General features: G+C 37.6%; 1 non-coding gene across 1 annotated transcript; it reads left to right on the top strand.

Annotated features, from left to right (window-relative positions):
• Window positions 1-7,394: 7,394 nt before the first annotated feature.
• Window positions 7,395-7,501, top strand: LOC121231050 (small nucleolar RNA R71). The gene has a single exon (XR_005929119.1). It is a non-coding gene; the product is annotated as a small nucleolar RNA R71 (small nucleolar RNA).
• The last annotated feature ends 5,077 nt before the right edge of the window (window positions 7,502-12,578 follow it).

Genomic DNA, 12,578 nt, shown 5'->3' with positions numbered 1-12,578 from the left:
TTGTACACATGGTGAACACTTAGTACCACCCATGTGACCTAGCCAATTTATCTCGTAGCTCTCTTGTCTACATGGTGTCCTTCACTTGGGATCACATATGTGACCTAGCTACATTTATCTCTCTCGTAGCTCTCTTGTCTACATGGGATACATCCCGTATCACACATGTGACCTAGCTACTACATAGTATCTCGTAGCTCTCTTGTACACATGATGTGCACTCAGCACCATACATGTGACCTAGCTACATTCCATCTATATTATTCATTCTTTCCGAATGTTCAACCGGGATTTCTCTCTCTATTACTTATTTTCATTCTTTCAATAGTAGATTTATGCTTCAAAATCAGCTAAAATATATATAATAGGCTGAAATATAAGAATGTAAATGAAGTTAATGTATTATTTACATACAAACTTACCTTTGTGCAAAATATGAGAATTTTGCAATTTAGTCCAAAATCTTTTCTTTCCCCCGTTCGAGGTCGATTCCACACCTTTCTTGATCTATAACAACACACTTAGCTCATTTAATACTCATATTATTTATTTCAATCCAAAAATCACATTATGGAAAAATTACATTTTTGCCCCCTAACTTTTACAAAATTATGATTTTGCCCCTAGGCTTGGAAATTTAATTTCAGCCCTTATTATTATGTTTTATGACATGCTGAACATTTTCCTCTTCTATGACAACATCAAATTCTCACTCTAACATATAGTTATGAACAATAGGTATTTTTACCAATTATGTCGTTTTGCTCGTTTTTGCTAAAAATTGCTTAGAAAAGATCGTTCTCCTAACTTCAAACATTAATATTCTACCATAAAACATCAAAATACATGCATATAATTTGTGGGTAAATTCTTAAACATAAACCCTAACTCGAAATAATGGTAGAAATAGGTAGACCAAGCTACGAGGATTTCAAAAATGTAAAGAACATTAAAAACGGGGCTTGAATGCACTTACTATTGAGCTTGAAAGCTTGGAAAAACCCTAGCTATGGAGAACATGTAAGTTTCAGCCAAGCGTAAATGAAGATGAACACATTTTTGTGTTATTTTTCCCATTTTATTTCATTTAATATGCAAATGACCAAAATGCCCTTACAACTAAACTTTCTAAAAATTCCATCCATGTCCAAATTTTTGTCCATATAAAGTATAATGGTTTAATTCCATTTAAGGACCTCTACTTAAAACCCCCATTTCAATCAAGTACTTTATGAACTAGAACACATACATTTTTCACCTATTTTAATTTAGTCCTAAACGTCAAATTAAACACCCAATCGATAAAATTTCGCAACGAAATTTTCACACAATTATGCAACCATAATATAAACACTAAAACTAAATCAACATAATTTTTTTTCAACCTCAAATTTGTGGTTTCGAAACCACTATTCCGTTTTGGCCTAAATCGGGCTGTTACAGTAATTCGAGGTAAGTTGTATGTAAATAATACAACTACATTATTATTATATGTGTTTGAATTGATATAGCATAAATTGCTAGTTTGTAGAAATGATTATGTATGTTGAATATTGAGATAGTAGAATTCCCATTTGAACCTTAGGAAATAAATCGGATATTCATGCCATGGCATTCAAGTTATTTGTGTGCTAGCGTAAAACAAGTTTGGGACATGCATCGGCCACATTATGAGAGCCAGTGTAAGACCATGTCTGGGACATGGCATCGATATTGAGATGAGAGCTAGTGTAAGACATGTTTGGGACATGCATCGGCTTCGAGATGTAAGCCAGTGTAAGACATGTCTGGGACATGCATCAGCTACGAGATGTGTCAGTGTAAGTTTGGGACATGGTATCGACACGTATAGAGGTGTTAGTGTAAGTCCGTGTCTAGGACATGGCATCGGCACGGATATGTGAGAGCTAGTGTAAGACCATGCCTAGGACATGGCGTCGGCCTCAATTTTGATAGTCAGTGTAAGACCATGTCTGGGACATGGCATCGACTTGATGGATGAGCCAGTGTAAGACCATGTCTAGGACATGGCATCGGCACTATACCCTATGTTTGAGGCGTAGTGAATATCTGATAGATTTCGAAATTGTTCAACGATAAAAGTTATAGTTTAAGTTAAATGAGAAAAGTATAACCATGTTGTGAGTGGTACAGGTACCTATTTGAAATGTATGAGACGTGAGCCCAATATATATATGCTATGTGAATTGTATTGGTTAGTGACGAGTAAGTTGTGCTTATGCCTACTTTTGTACTATAAGCATGATGATGAATGGTAAAGTTCATTTTATATTTATTTGCATACAACTTACTAAGCTTTATGCTTACTCCCTCTCTTTTCCATTTTCTTATAGCGCTGCCTAACTGGCTTGATCAACATACGTCGGAGGTATCGATCACACTATCAACTGAAGCACTCAGTATAATTAGATCTATCATTTTGAATATCACATGTATAGGAACCTAGACTTTTGACTTTTGTGTCATTGTTAATTGGAATAATGTGATGGCTTACCTTAGAATTTGATTCATTTTATATAAGGCCATGAAAAATGGCCAATATTGAAAGTTATTATATGAATGCAAGATAGTCTTTCATGAATGTGAAATTTTTGGCATGGTTGAATATATGAAATGCATGTAGGCCGTAGCTATGGTTGTTTGGTTGAGAAATCATAATAAGTTAGACTTTGATAGGTTGGTTGGTATTAGATTGTGTTTCAGGGTGGCAAAAGGCTTGGTAGATAGCCTTATTTTTGTCCACACGGGTAGACACATGGGCGTGTGTCTAGGCCATGTACGACACACAGTCTGCCTCATGGGCATGTTGCTAGGCTGTGTGTCCCCTTTACGTAAAAATTGCAAGTCAGTATGCATGGTAGTAAACACACGGATAGAGACACAGCTGTTTTTCTTAGCCATGTGAAGGGCACAGCCTAGCACGCGAATGTGTGCCTTGGCCGTGTGTCCCTTAAGGATTGCTGACGTTAGAAACAAAATGTCAAGGTTTTCGAACACGGGCTGAGACATGGGTGTGTCGAGGCCATGTGAGGGACACAGGCCATGGACACTGGCGTGTGCCAGGCTGTGTGAAAACCCCTGTAGGTTCGAATTGAAAAATAAACTTACACGGGTATAGGACACAGGCGTGTCCCTAGGTGCTTAAACCATACGTGTCACACGGGCCATCAGCACGACCATGTTTAAGATCCACACGGGCATGTTGCCCTGTTTCAAAGGTCATTTTTCTTGTGTTGGTTAAAGGACCCGAGTTAGTCCTGAGTAGCTTTCAAGAGGTGTTTTGGGCCTTGTAGGCCCATGATAAGAAGTTTTAGATAAAGTTTGAAAAAGTTTTAAGTTTTAACTGGATCGCATAATCTGACTTGTATGTATATGTGTGAATTATGAACGGTAATGCCTCGTACCCAGTGTTGGCATCAAAACCCAGGTTAAGGGTGTTACATTTAGTGGTATCAGAGCTATGGTTTAGTAGGTTCTAAGACTAACCTAGCATGAGTATGAGTCTAGCTATACATGCCATAATTGTATATTGATAGTGTAACGACTTTTGATGAGATAAATTGTGTTTTTATTTATATAGAAAATAGATCCTGATGTAGCTATGGTAGATGATGTGAAGAGTAATGAGCCAGCTCCCGCTGAAAGGACTGCGCCGGTAGATAGTGGGCTCTGACATTGAGTCAGGGTGGAGGGGCTAGAGAAGCTTACCTCCACATGATGGGCGCTTGGTACGCAGAGTTTGTTCGTGCGAATCCGAACACTCCACCTTCCCTACCTCCTTCGATTTCTCAGTATGCCCTTGTAGCTCTGCAAGGAATGGATATGGTTAGGGGCCGAGGAATTTCAGGCTAATATTGATGATGACCCATAAAGAGCAGAGTTCTGGTTGGAAAATACCATTAGGGTATTTGATGAGCTAATGTGCATGCCTGAGGTAGATGTCAATGAAATAGGGTATCTGGTGTTGAATCGCAAGGGGGATGAAATAGGCAAGGTTGATGACGTGCCCTTGCGACATGTACCATAAGAAGTAGACGTCGTGGGTGTTGGCGATGCCAGTGCTCTTTCGCCTACCTGTAATCGTGTGAGCTAAAATAGCGTGTAAGTACCTCAGGGATGGTGGGAGAACTGATGCCTTGTAACAGCTAGGATTGTACGAGGCCGTGCTAGGCCAAAGTGTGCCAGAACTTCGAGGGAGAGAAATGTAGATGGCAACTGAGAGCATGTAGTTCATTCTCCTCTAGAAACTCCTCCGTATATAAGCCTAGAGCAGCACCGAACTCTGGGACGCTTAGTTGGCAAATTAATCCGCCTAGGCTAAACTAGACCGTGCCAGGATCATCATACCTTATCATTACGGTCTGGAGATGGAATGTTGAGCATAGTTCTATCGTGAGCTTGAGGTATGTCGGCTCGATAATCCCGAAGAACAGCTCATAAGGGTCAGTGGTTATGAGAGCCCGAATCGCGTCAGCCATCTGGACTTGTTCTATGGCAGCCCAGTCGATGCAGCGACCTGCAATTAAGGGTCAGGCCCGAAGTATTTGGAACAGTTCTTCCTAGGGCCCTCGGGGAAACTGTAGGAGAGGGTAACGAATTTTCGCGGTTGGGCCTGCGGAAGAGGACGCTCCCTTCCTCTTCTTCGAAGCAGGTACAACAGTTTTTTTTCCTCTTGACGATGACATGATACGCTAAGGGAGAGAGATTGGGCGTCAAAAACGAAGTTGAAGGCGGCGCACAGGCATGGCAGGGGGCCGTGTGGAGTTGTAGCGGCTAGGGTTAGGGTTTTTGAATGGGGAAAGAAGTGAATAGTGCAAGGTATTATAGATTTTGGGGCACACGGCCATGGCACATGCACGTGTCCCCCAATTTTAGCCGGTGTGATTCGCGAATTTCAAATTTGGGTGCGTCTGACATTTAGTACACGCCCGTGTTCCTCGGGTGTGTAGGTTTACACGGTCGTGTTACACGGTCATGTCTAGCTTAGTTCGCTTCTCCCACACCCGTGTGTTCAAGCTCGACACCCGTGTTAAGTTAACAGGTTCGACCACGGGTGATAGACACGGGTGTGTCGCATACCCGTGCTAGTTTCTCATTTCAACCACGGGTCTTCCACACGGGCGTGTCGCACGCCCGTGTTGTTTTGGCAGGCTCGACCACGGCTATGTCGCACGGCCATGGTGTTTTATCGTAGCCTGTGTTGGGGAAATCTTTTGCCCTGTTTTCACACGGCCTTAAGCACGCCCATGTGCTTGGCCGTGTCTCTGTGGAAACACCCGTATTCAAGATCTTTATTAGTAGGTTAGGAGTTAAATACCAAAATTTAAAGAAATTAATAATGTTAGTGCTCGGGTTGCCTATCGAGAAGCGCTTATTTATAGTCTAAGCTCGACTTACCTCTTTAGTGAATGGTCATGGCAGTTTGAGGAGTTTATACTCCTCATTCCTGCTATCAATCTCATCAAAATAAGGTTTTAATCGGGTGTTGTTTACCTTAAAAGTGCTAAACTTGGGATGACTCACCTCCACCGTACCGAATGGAAAAATACTGAGTACCGTAAGAGAGATTTCCTCATTCGGTGTGGTAGTGAAAATGTGGGGATCTGCGGCATCTAGTAAGACTTTATCACTAACCTTAAGTTGATTTGGAGAGGTATCGGGCTCGTTTTGGCGTAGTTTCGATTTATTGTGTGTTCTTGGTTTATGTGCTCACCATTCGTCTAGCTCCTCTATCCTTAGCCTTCGTTCTTCATGAATGTGTCCTCTATCATTTCTGGAACATGGCTCGTGAACTTCTTTGAAGCTCAATTTCTGCAAAGTCATATTGTCAGTTTTAGTACATTGGTGTGGACTATTACCTTCAATGTTTGATGTGATGCCAGAATTACGAGCTTGGAGAGTGATCGTTTCGTCTCCCACACAAAGTGTAAGCTCACATGTGCCAGCATCAATAATTGTTTTAGCAGTTGCTAAAAAGGGCCTCCCTAAAATCAAAAGGGTGTTATTATCCTCCTCTATGTCTAGAACAACGAAATCAACGGGAAATATGAACTTATCTATTTTCACTAGTACATCTTCAATAATACCCCTAGGAAGTCTTATACTTTTATCTGCCAATTGAATGCTCATCCTAGTTTGTTTAGCTTTCCCAAGACCTAGTTGCTTAAACATTTTGTAAGGCATGACGTTAATACTAGCCCCTAAATCAGCTAATGCATGACTTATATCTAAACTACCAATTAAGCAAGGAATTGTAAAACTCCCTGGATCTTTTAATTTTTGGGGTAGCTTATTCTGTAGAATAGCTAAGCAGACTGCGTTTAGCTTTACATGCAACTCTTTGTCCAACTCTCGCTTATTTACTAAAATCTCTTTTAAAATTTCATTGCATTTGGCATCTACGACAAAGCTTCAATAAACGATAAGTTAACATGTAATTTTTTCAAAAGTTTGAAGAATTTACTGAATTTTTTGTCTGAGCGGTCTTTCCTTGTCGCGTTAGGGTATGGGACACGATGTCTATATTCTTCATTCACGTTTTGTTATGACTTACCTCACTTTTACCTTTGCTCACCACAGTTTCTTGCATCAATTCTGGCTCAGGCGCAATGAATCCTTCCTTATCTTGAGTACTAATTACGTTGAGGTGTTCCCTTTGATTAGGTTCCGTATTACTTGGTAAGCTACCTTGTGGTCGTTTGGAGTTTAGTTTGGATAGTTGGCCTATCTGTGTTTCGAGCCCTTGGATTGATGCTTGTTGATTCTTAAGTGCTGTCTCGATATTTTGGAAACGAATTTCTGATACCGAGATGAATTTAGAGAGCATCTCTTCAAGGTTTGGTTTCTTCTCTTGTTGATAAGGTGGCTGTTGAAAACCCTGAGGATTTTGTGGCTTTTGATTCCCTTGACCACCCCAAGTGAAATTTGGGTGGTTCCTCCAACCTACATTATAAGTATTACTGTATGGGTTATTTTGAGATCGAAAGTTATTGTTACCCATATAGTTGACTTGTTCCTCTTCGGTTGTAGGATTGAAGGATTGATATTCTATATGCACACCTCCTCCACTTGAGTCACACCTCATTACTGGATGTACCAGTGTAAAACCAAGTAAACCATCAATCTTTTTATTGAGAAGTTCTACCTGATTTGACAGCATAGTAACTGAGTCGACGTTATAAACGCCGGCTGTTTTTGTTGGCTTAGTCCTCATGACTTGCCACTGATAATTATTCAGTGACATTTCTTCAATAGATTCATAAGCCTCTTTAGGTGTTTTGTTGTTGATGGTCCCTCCAGCAGCTGCGTTAATCATCTGTCTTGTTGAAGGATTCACACCATTGTAAAACATTTGAACTTGTAGCCATAGAGGTAACCCATGGTGAGGGCACCTTCGCAATAGATCCTTGTATCTCTCCCATGCATCGTAAAGTGTTTCTAAGTCCATTTGTACAAAAGAAGAGATATCATTACATAACTTAGCCGTTTTAGCCGGCGAAAAATATTTTAGTAGAAATTTTTTGGTCATTTGTTCCCAAGTAGTGATGGACCCTCGTGGTAACGAGTTCAACCACTGTTTAGCTTTGTTTCTCAGTGAAAAGGGAATAACCGAAGGCGAATGGCATCATCAGAAACGCCATTAATTTTGAAAGTGTCGTAAAACTCTAGAAAATTCGCCAAGTGAGTGTTGGGATCCTCATCCTACAAACTGAATAAACTACTGTATCATCTGAATTGTGTTAGGTTTCAGTTCACAATTATTCGCAGCAATAGCAGGTCTAACTATACTTGACTCAGTTCCTGTTAAAGAAGGTTTAGCATAGTCATACATAGTACGTAGAGTAGGATTTTGATTAGCCGCAATTGCAGGAGGTAGTTGATTGCCTTGGTTTTCAGCCATCTCTTCAGTTGGGGGTTGAGTATCGTCTTCTTGCTCGTTCTCCGTGTATCTTAAGCTTCGCCTTATTTCTATTTGGTTTCTATGAACTGTGCGATCGATTTCTTCGTCAAACAGTAATGGTCCTGACAGGTTTCTTCTAGTCATAAACTATGAAAACCTTCCAAGAGAAGGAAAAAGGAAGTTAATAAATAATAATAAAATTAAATTAAATTTCAAGAAAGATAAATGGCTAAAGTAATAAAAATTGAGTGTTCCTAATATTTCAGTTCCCCGGCAACGGCGCCAAAAACTTGATCGCGTGGTTTCATGATAGGTTTTAAATATTTATAATTACTCGTTCTTGGACTAACTGTTATCATGATGTAGGCAAGTGTACCTATCGGACAGTAGTATAGTTTTAGCAAGGCTGGATTGTCGAACCCAAAGGAACTAAATGTACTAGTAATGACTGTCTTTTTATTATCTAGCCTAAGAATAAAGAGATTTTTTTTAATTAACTAATTATCTAAACTAAGAACTCACAGAGAAAAGAATTGGGGAATTGCTTTTGGGAAAATCGATTGAATGAAGAGAATACCTAAGGAAAAATCCACCTAGACTTTACTTGTTATTCTGGCTTCGAATCGGACGATTTATTCATTCAACTTGTTCCATAGAGATCCCTAAGTTATGTTATTATCCCTATTCAAGACTAATAACGTCTAATCCCTAGATTGAATAACCGAGACTTTTCTCTAATTAACACTCTAGGGTTGCATTAACTCGATCTATGGATCACCTTATTAGGTTCACCCTAATCCGACAAAATCTTGTCACCCTATTTCTAGGCGTGCAATCAACTCCGCTTAATTATGGCAAAAGTACTCTTAGGCAGGGTCTATTCCTCCTCTGAATAAGAGCATGTCTTGAATCAGTATCCTGGGATATCAAAACAAGAATTAAGAACACATAATTAAGAACAAGTTAAATATTTATCATACGATTTAGAAAATAATAACAAGATTCGTCTTAGGTTTCATTCCCCTTAGGTATTTAGGGGTTTTAGTTCATAACTAAATAAGAAAACATCTCAAAAGAATAAAGAATACAAAACATAAAGAAAACCCAAAACTCTTGAAGGAAAATTGAGGAGAGATCTTCAGTCTTGATGATGAATCCTAGCTTCCGAGATGGATCAATCGGCTTCCTTGGCTTAATTCCTTACCCCCTCTTCTCCTTCTCCCTTTTCTCCTCTTCTAGGGTGTATTTATAGGCTTTGGAATGCCTATAAGCCCTAAAAACTGGCCTTTTTCGAATTGGACTCAACTTGGGCTCGGCAGGGACACGCCCGTGTGACATGCCCATGTGCGATTACTTTAGGCCGTGTTCGAGCCTGTTAAAATGGCATAGGTGTGTGCTATACCCGTGTGAATCATGCTTCAATTCTGCCAGATTGACACGATTGTTTGGTCTACCCGTGTGAAGAGGTGCAGGCCATGTTGATTTCGTACTTTTGCCCATTTTCTCAGTTTTTAGCCCGTTTCTCGTTCCTTTCGCTCTCCTATGCTCTCCTAAGTGTAAAACATGAAATTAAAGCATTAGGAGCATCAAATTCACCAATTCTAATGAGAAATCATCCATAAAATGCATTAAACATGGGGTTAAAATATGTATAATTTACAGTTTATCAATAACTAACATATAAGAGATGCAACATGTTACACCAAGCTCAAGTACATTACATCATTTTAACTTACATCATTTTCGGACACAAATAACAACTTCTGCACAAACCCAAAATAAAACCATTTGAAAACTTATTACATAGTTTAACAAACAATTACACATGCAATTTAATACATTATAACATAACGGAATATGCAATTAAAGTTTATATGCATAGTGTGCACTAGCACTAGGTTTCAAAGACACACTTAACAATTGAATTCATACCAAATAATTGACTAATACCTTGCATAGCTGAATCACATCATTTAAAATCACATACACATCCAAAATTTCCATCACCAAATTATCAAATCTAATGTCATTAATCATTATAACTAAGGACATGTTAGATCAACAATAAGCATAATAAGCAAAATTCACATAAATACTTTACCTTAGTATAAAGTACATCCAAGCTAACCACATTCAACTTATCCAAACATGCCTAATATATATATTATGGCCAAAACATTCAAACCACATCTAAGGTTTTTCATCAACTTCAATGCTCAAAACACATACCACAATACTTTCCATCCATGGCACATAGCAATATAATCGAAAATGAGCTCAAAACATAATCTAATCAAACCAAACTCAAGCATAACACTTAAGCCATTTTTGCATGGCTAGATTACACACAACCTAAATCCAATATTTCAAAACGAAATCCAGCCTATACATGCCATAATTTGGGTTCAACTATTTAAATACTGAACTAGTAGATAGTGTGATGGATTTTGCTGAAGATCCCTGAGCTCGTAACTTGAATCCAAAATCTACAAAACATAAACAAATATACACACAATAACCCATCTTAGCTTAGTAAGTCATAAGCAAATAAACAACTCAGTAATATTGTCTATTCAACTAAACTAAACTAAATTATATCATCGTTACCACATTTAATCACAAACATATAAATTTCATTATTGATATATTTTCATACATAAAAACCACATTGGCCGAATATCTACGTGGTCAAATTAACATTTTAACATTCAATTTTTCCAAGCCAATAATCATTGTAAAACCCAATCCACAAACTCTCCAATACATAAGCTCATATATCATAATATAACTTCATATACCTATACTTGATATGTGGTCGAATATACATGCTCATGTATACACGAGTTGAGAATCATTTCAATAATACTCGAATTATTTATTCATAAGGCCGAATACTCATATCAAAATCATATATACTATACATTTGCATCACACATGTTTTATAACAAATATCAAGATACTACTTACCTTATTTCAAGTAGGTAACCAAGTAATTCATACCTGGCCATTTAGCTCGTATTACACATTTGATCGTAACTTATCTTTGCCCGATGAACCATTTGGAATTGGATAGGACACTCGGATAATCACACATATCGTACAATGCCAACGTCCCAAACATGGTCTTACATGTAGCCACATATCGATGCCACTATCCCAGACAGGGTCTTACTCGCACACATATATCAGAGTCACATATCAATGCCATGGTCTTACTCGCACACATATATCGGAATCCTATGTCATGACATATGTATCCTAACTATTACTAAGGTTCATATGGGGCTTTTAGACGTCGTAACTCAGTCGAAATGAATTTGGAAACATAGTAACCAAGCTTATTCACATTCGGCTATAGTATGTATAAAATCATATATTTCATTTCAGCATATATATATTACATTTAATTAAAATTAAATACGTATATTTGCTTATAAACTTACCTCGGACGATATAAAACGGAACGGGATAGCTAGTCGACAACTTTCGTTTTTCCTCGATCCAAATCTGATTTCTTTGGTTCTTGATCTAAACATATTCAAATAAAGCTCATTCAAACATATTTTAATTCAATTTAGTCCAAAAACACATAAATGGGAAAATTATCATTTTACCCCTGACATTTACACTTTTTACAATTTAGTCCCTATTGCACAAAACATAAAATATGCAAAATTTCAATATACCCATGTTTGGCCAAATATTCCTAGTATTTATACAAGTCCATATATTTCATTTATTTCATATTTTAGTCCCTCAAATTATTATTTTTGCAATTTAGTCATAATTACTCAAAATCATCAAAAACTCCAATACAAAACATGTTAATCTAAAACATATCTTTCATATTTCATCATCAAACAAACAAAATCACAAGCTCTCATCAATGGCATAACTTAAAATATTCATCAAAATTCAAAATTCAAAATTCAAGCATGGGTCTTGTAGATTACTTAGCAACGATCTCAAAAACGTAAAAATTATCAAAAACCGAGCTAGAACTTACCTTGATTGAGCTTAAGCAAGTGTTGAACCCTAGCTTCTTTTTCTTTTCTTTATTGTTTATGATATTCGGTAATAAGAAGAAAATAATGAACATGGCTTTATTTTATGTTTTATTATAACATATATTAGTATTTAACTTAATTACATATTTAACCTTTGTTATAATATTATTCTTTCACATGTTTTATGTCCATTACCGTCCACCTAAATTAATAGTGGCCCAATTACAACATAAAGGATTCATATTAAAAAGACATTAACAATTCGGTCCTCACACATTAAACTATCAAGTTTTCATTTTACGCGATTAAGTCTTTTATTAAATCGGACACTCAAACGATAAAATTAAAGTACAAAAATTTCATAGATATAAATTCACACAAAATAAAAACAGAAAATAATTTTTAAATATTTTTCTAAATACAGAAAATATTTTTTAAATACTTTTTTAACTCAAATTCGTGGTCTTGAAACTACCGTTCCAATTAGGGTCTAAATCGGGCTGTTACAACACGGCGTCCAAAGCCCAAACCACTTCTATCGCGAGTGTTGGTAGTGCTCGGCCAAATGGGCTGGAGTGTTCGTAATGTGGTAGGCGTCATTTCAGCGAGTTCTGAGGGAATGAAAGAGGTTGTTTCGAATGTGAATCACT

This window comes from Gossypium hirsutum, chromosome A06 (genome assembly GCF_007990345.1).
Source record: "Gossypium hirsutum isolate 1008001.06 chromosome A06, Gossypium_hirsutum_v2.1, whole genome shotgun sequence".
Lineage (NCBI taxonomy): Eukaryota > Viridiplantae > Streptophyta > Magnoliopsida > Malvales > Malvaceae > Gossypium > Gossypium hirsutum.
This window is presented reverse-complemented; position numbering and strand designations above follow the sequence as displayed.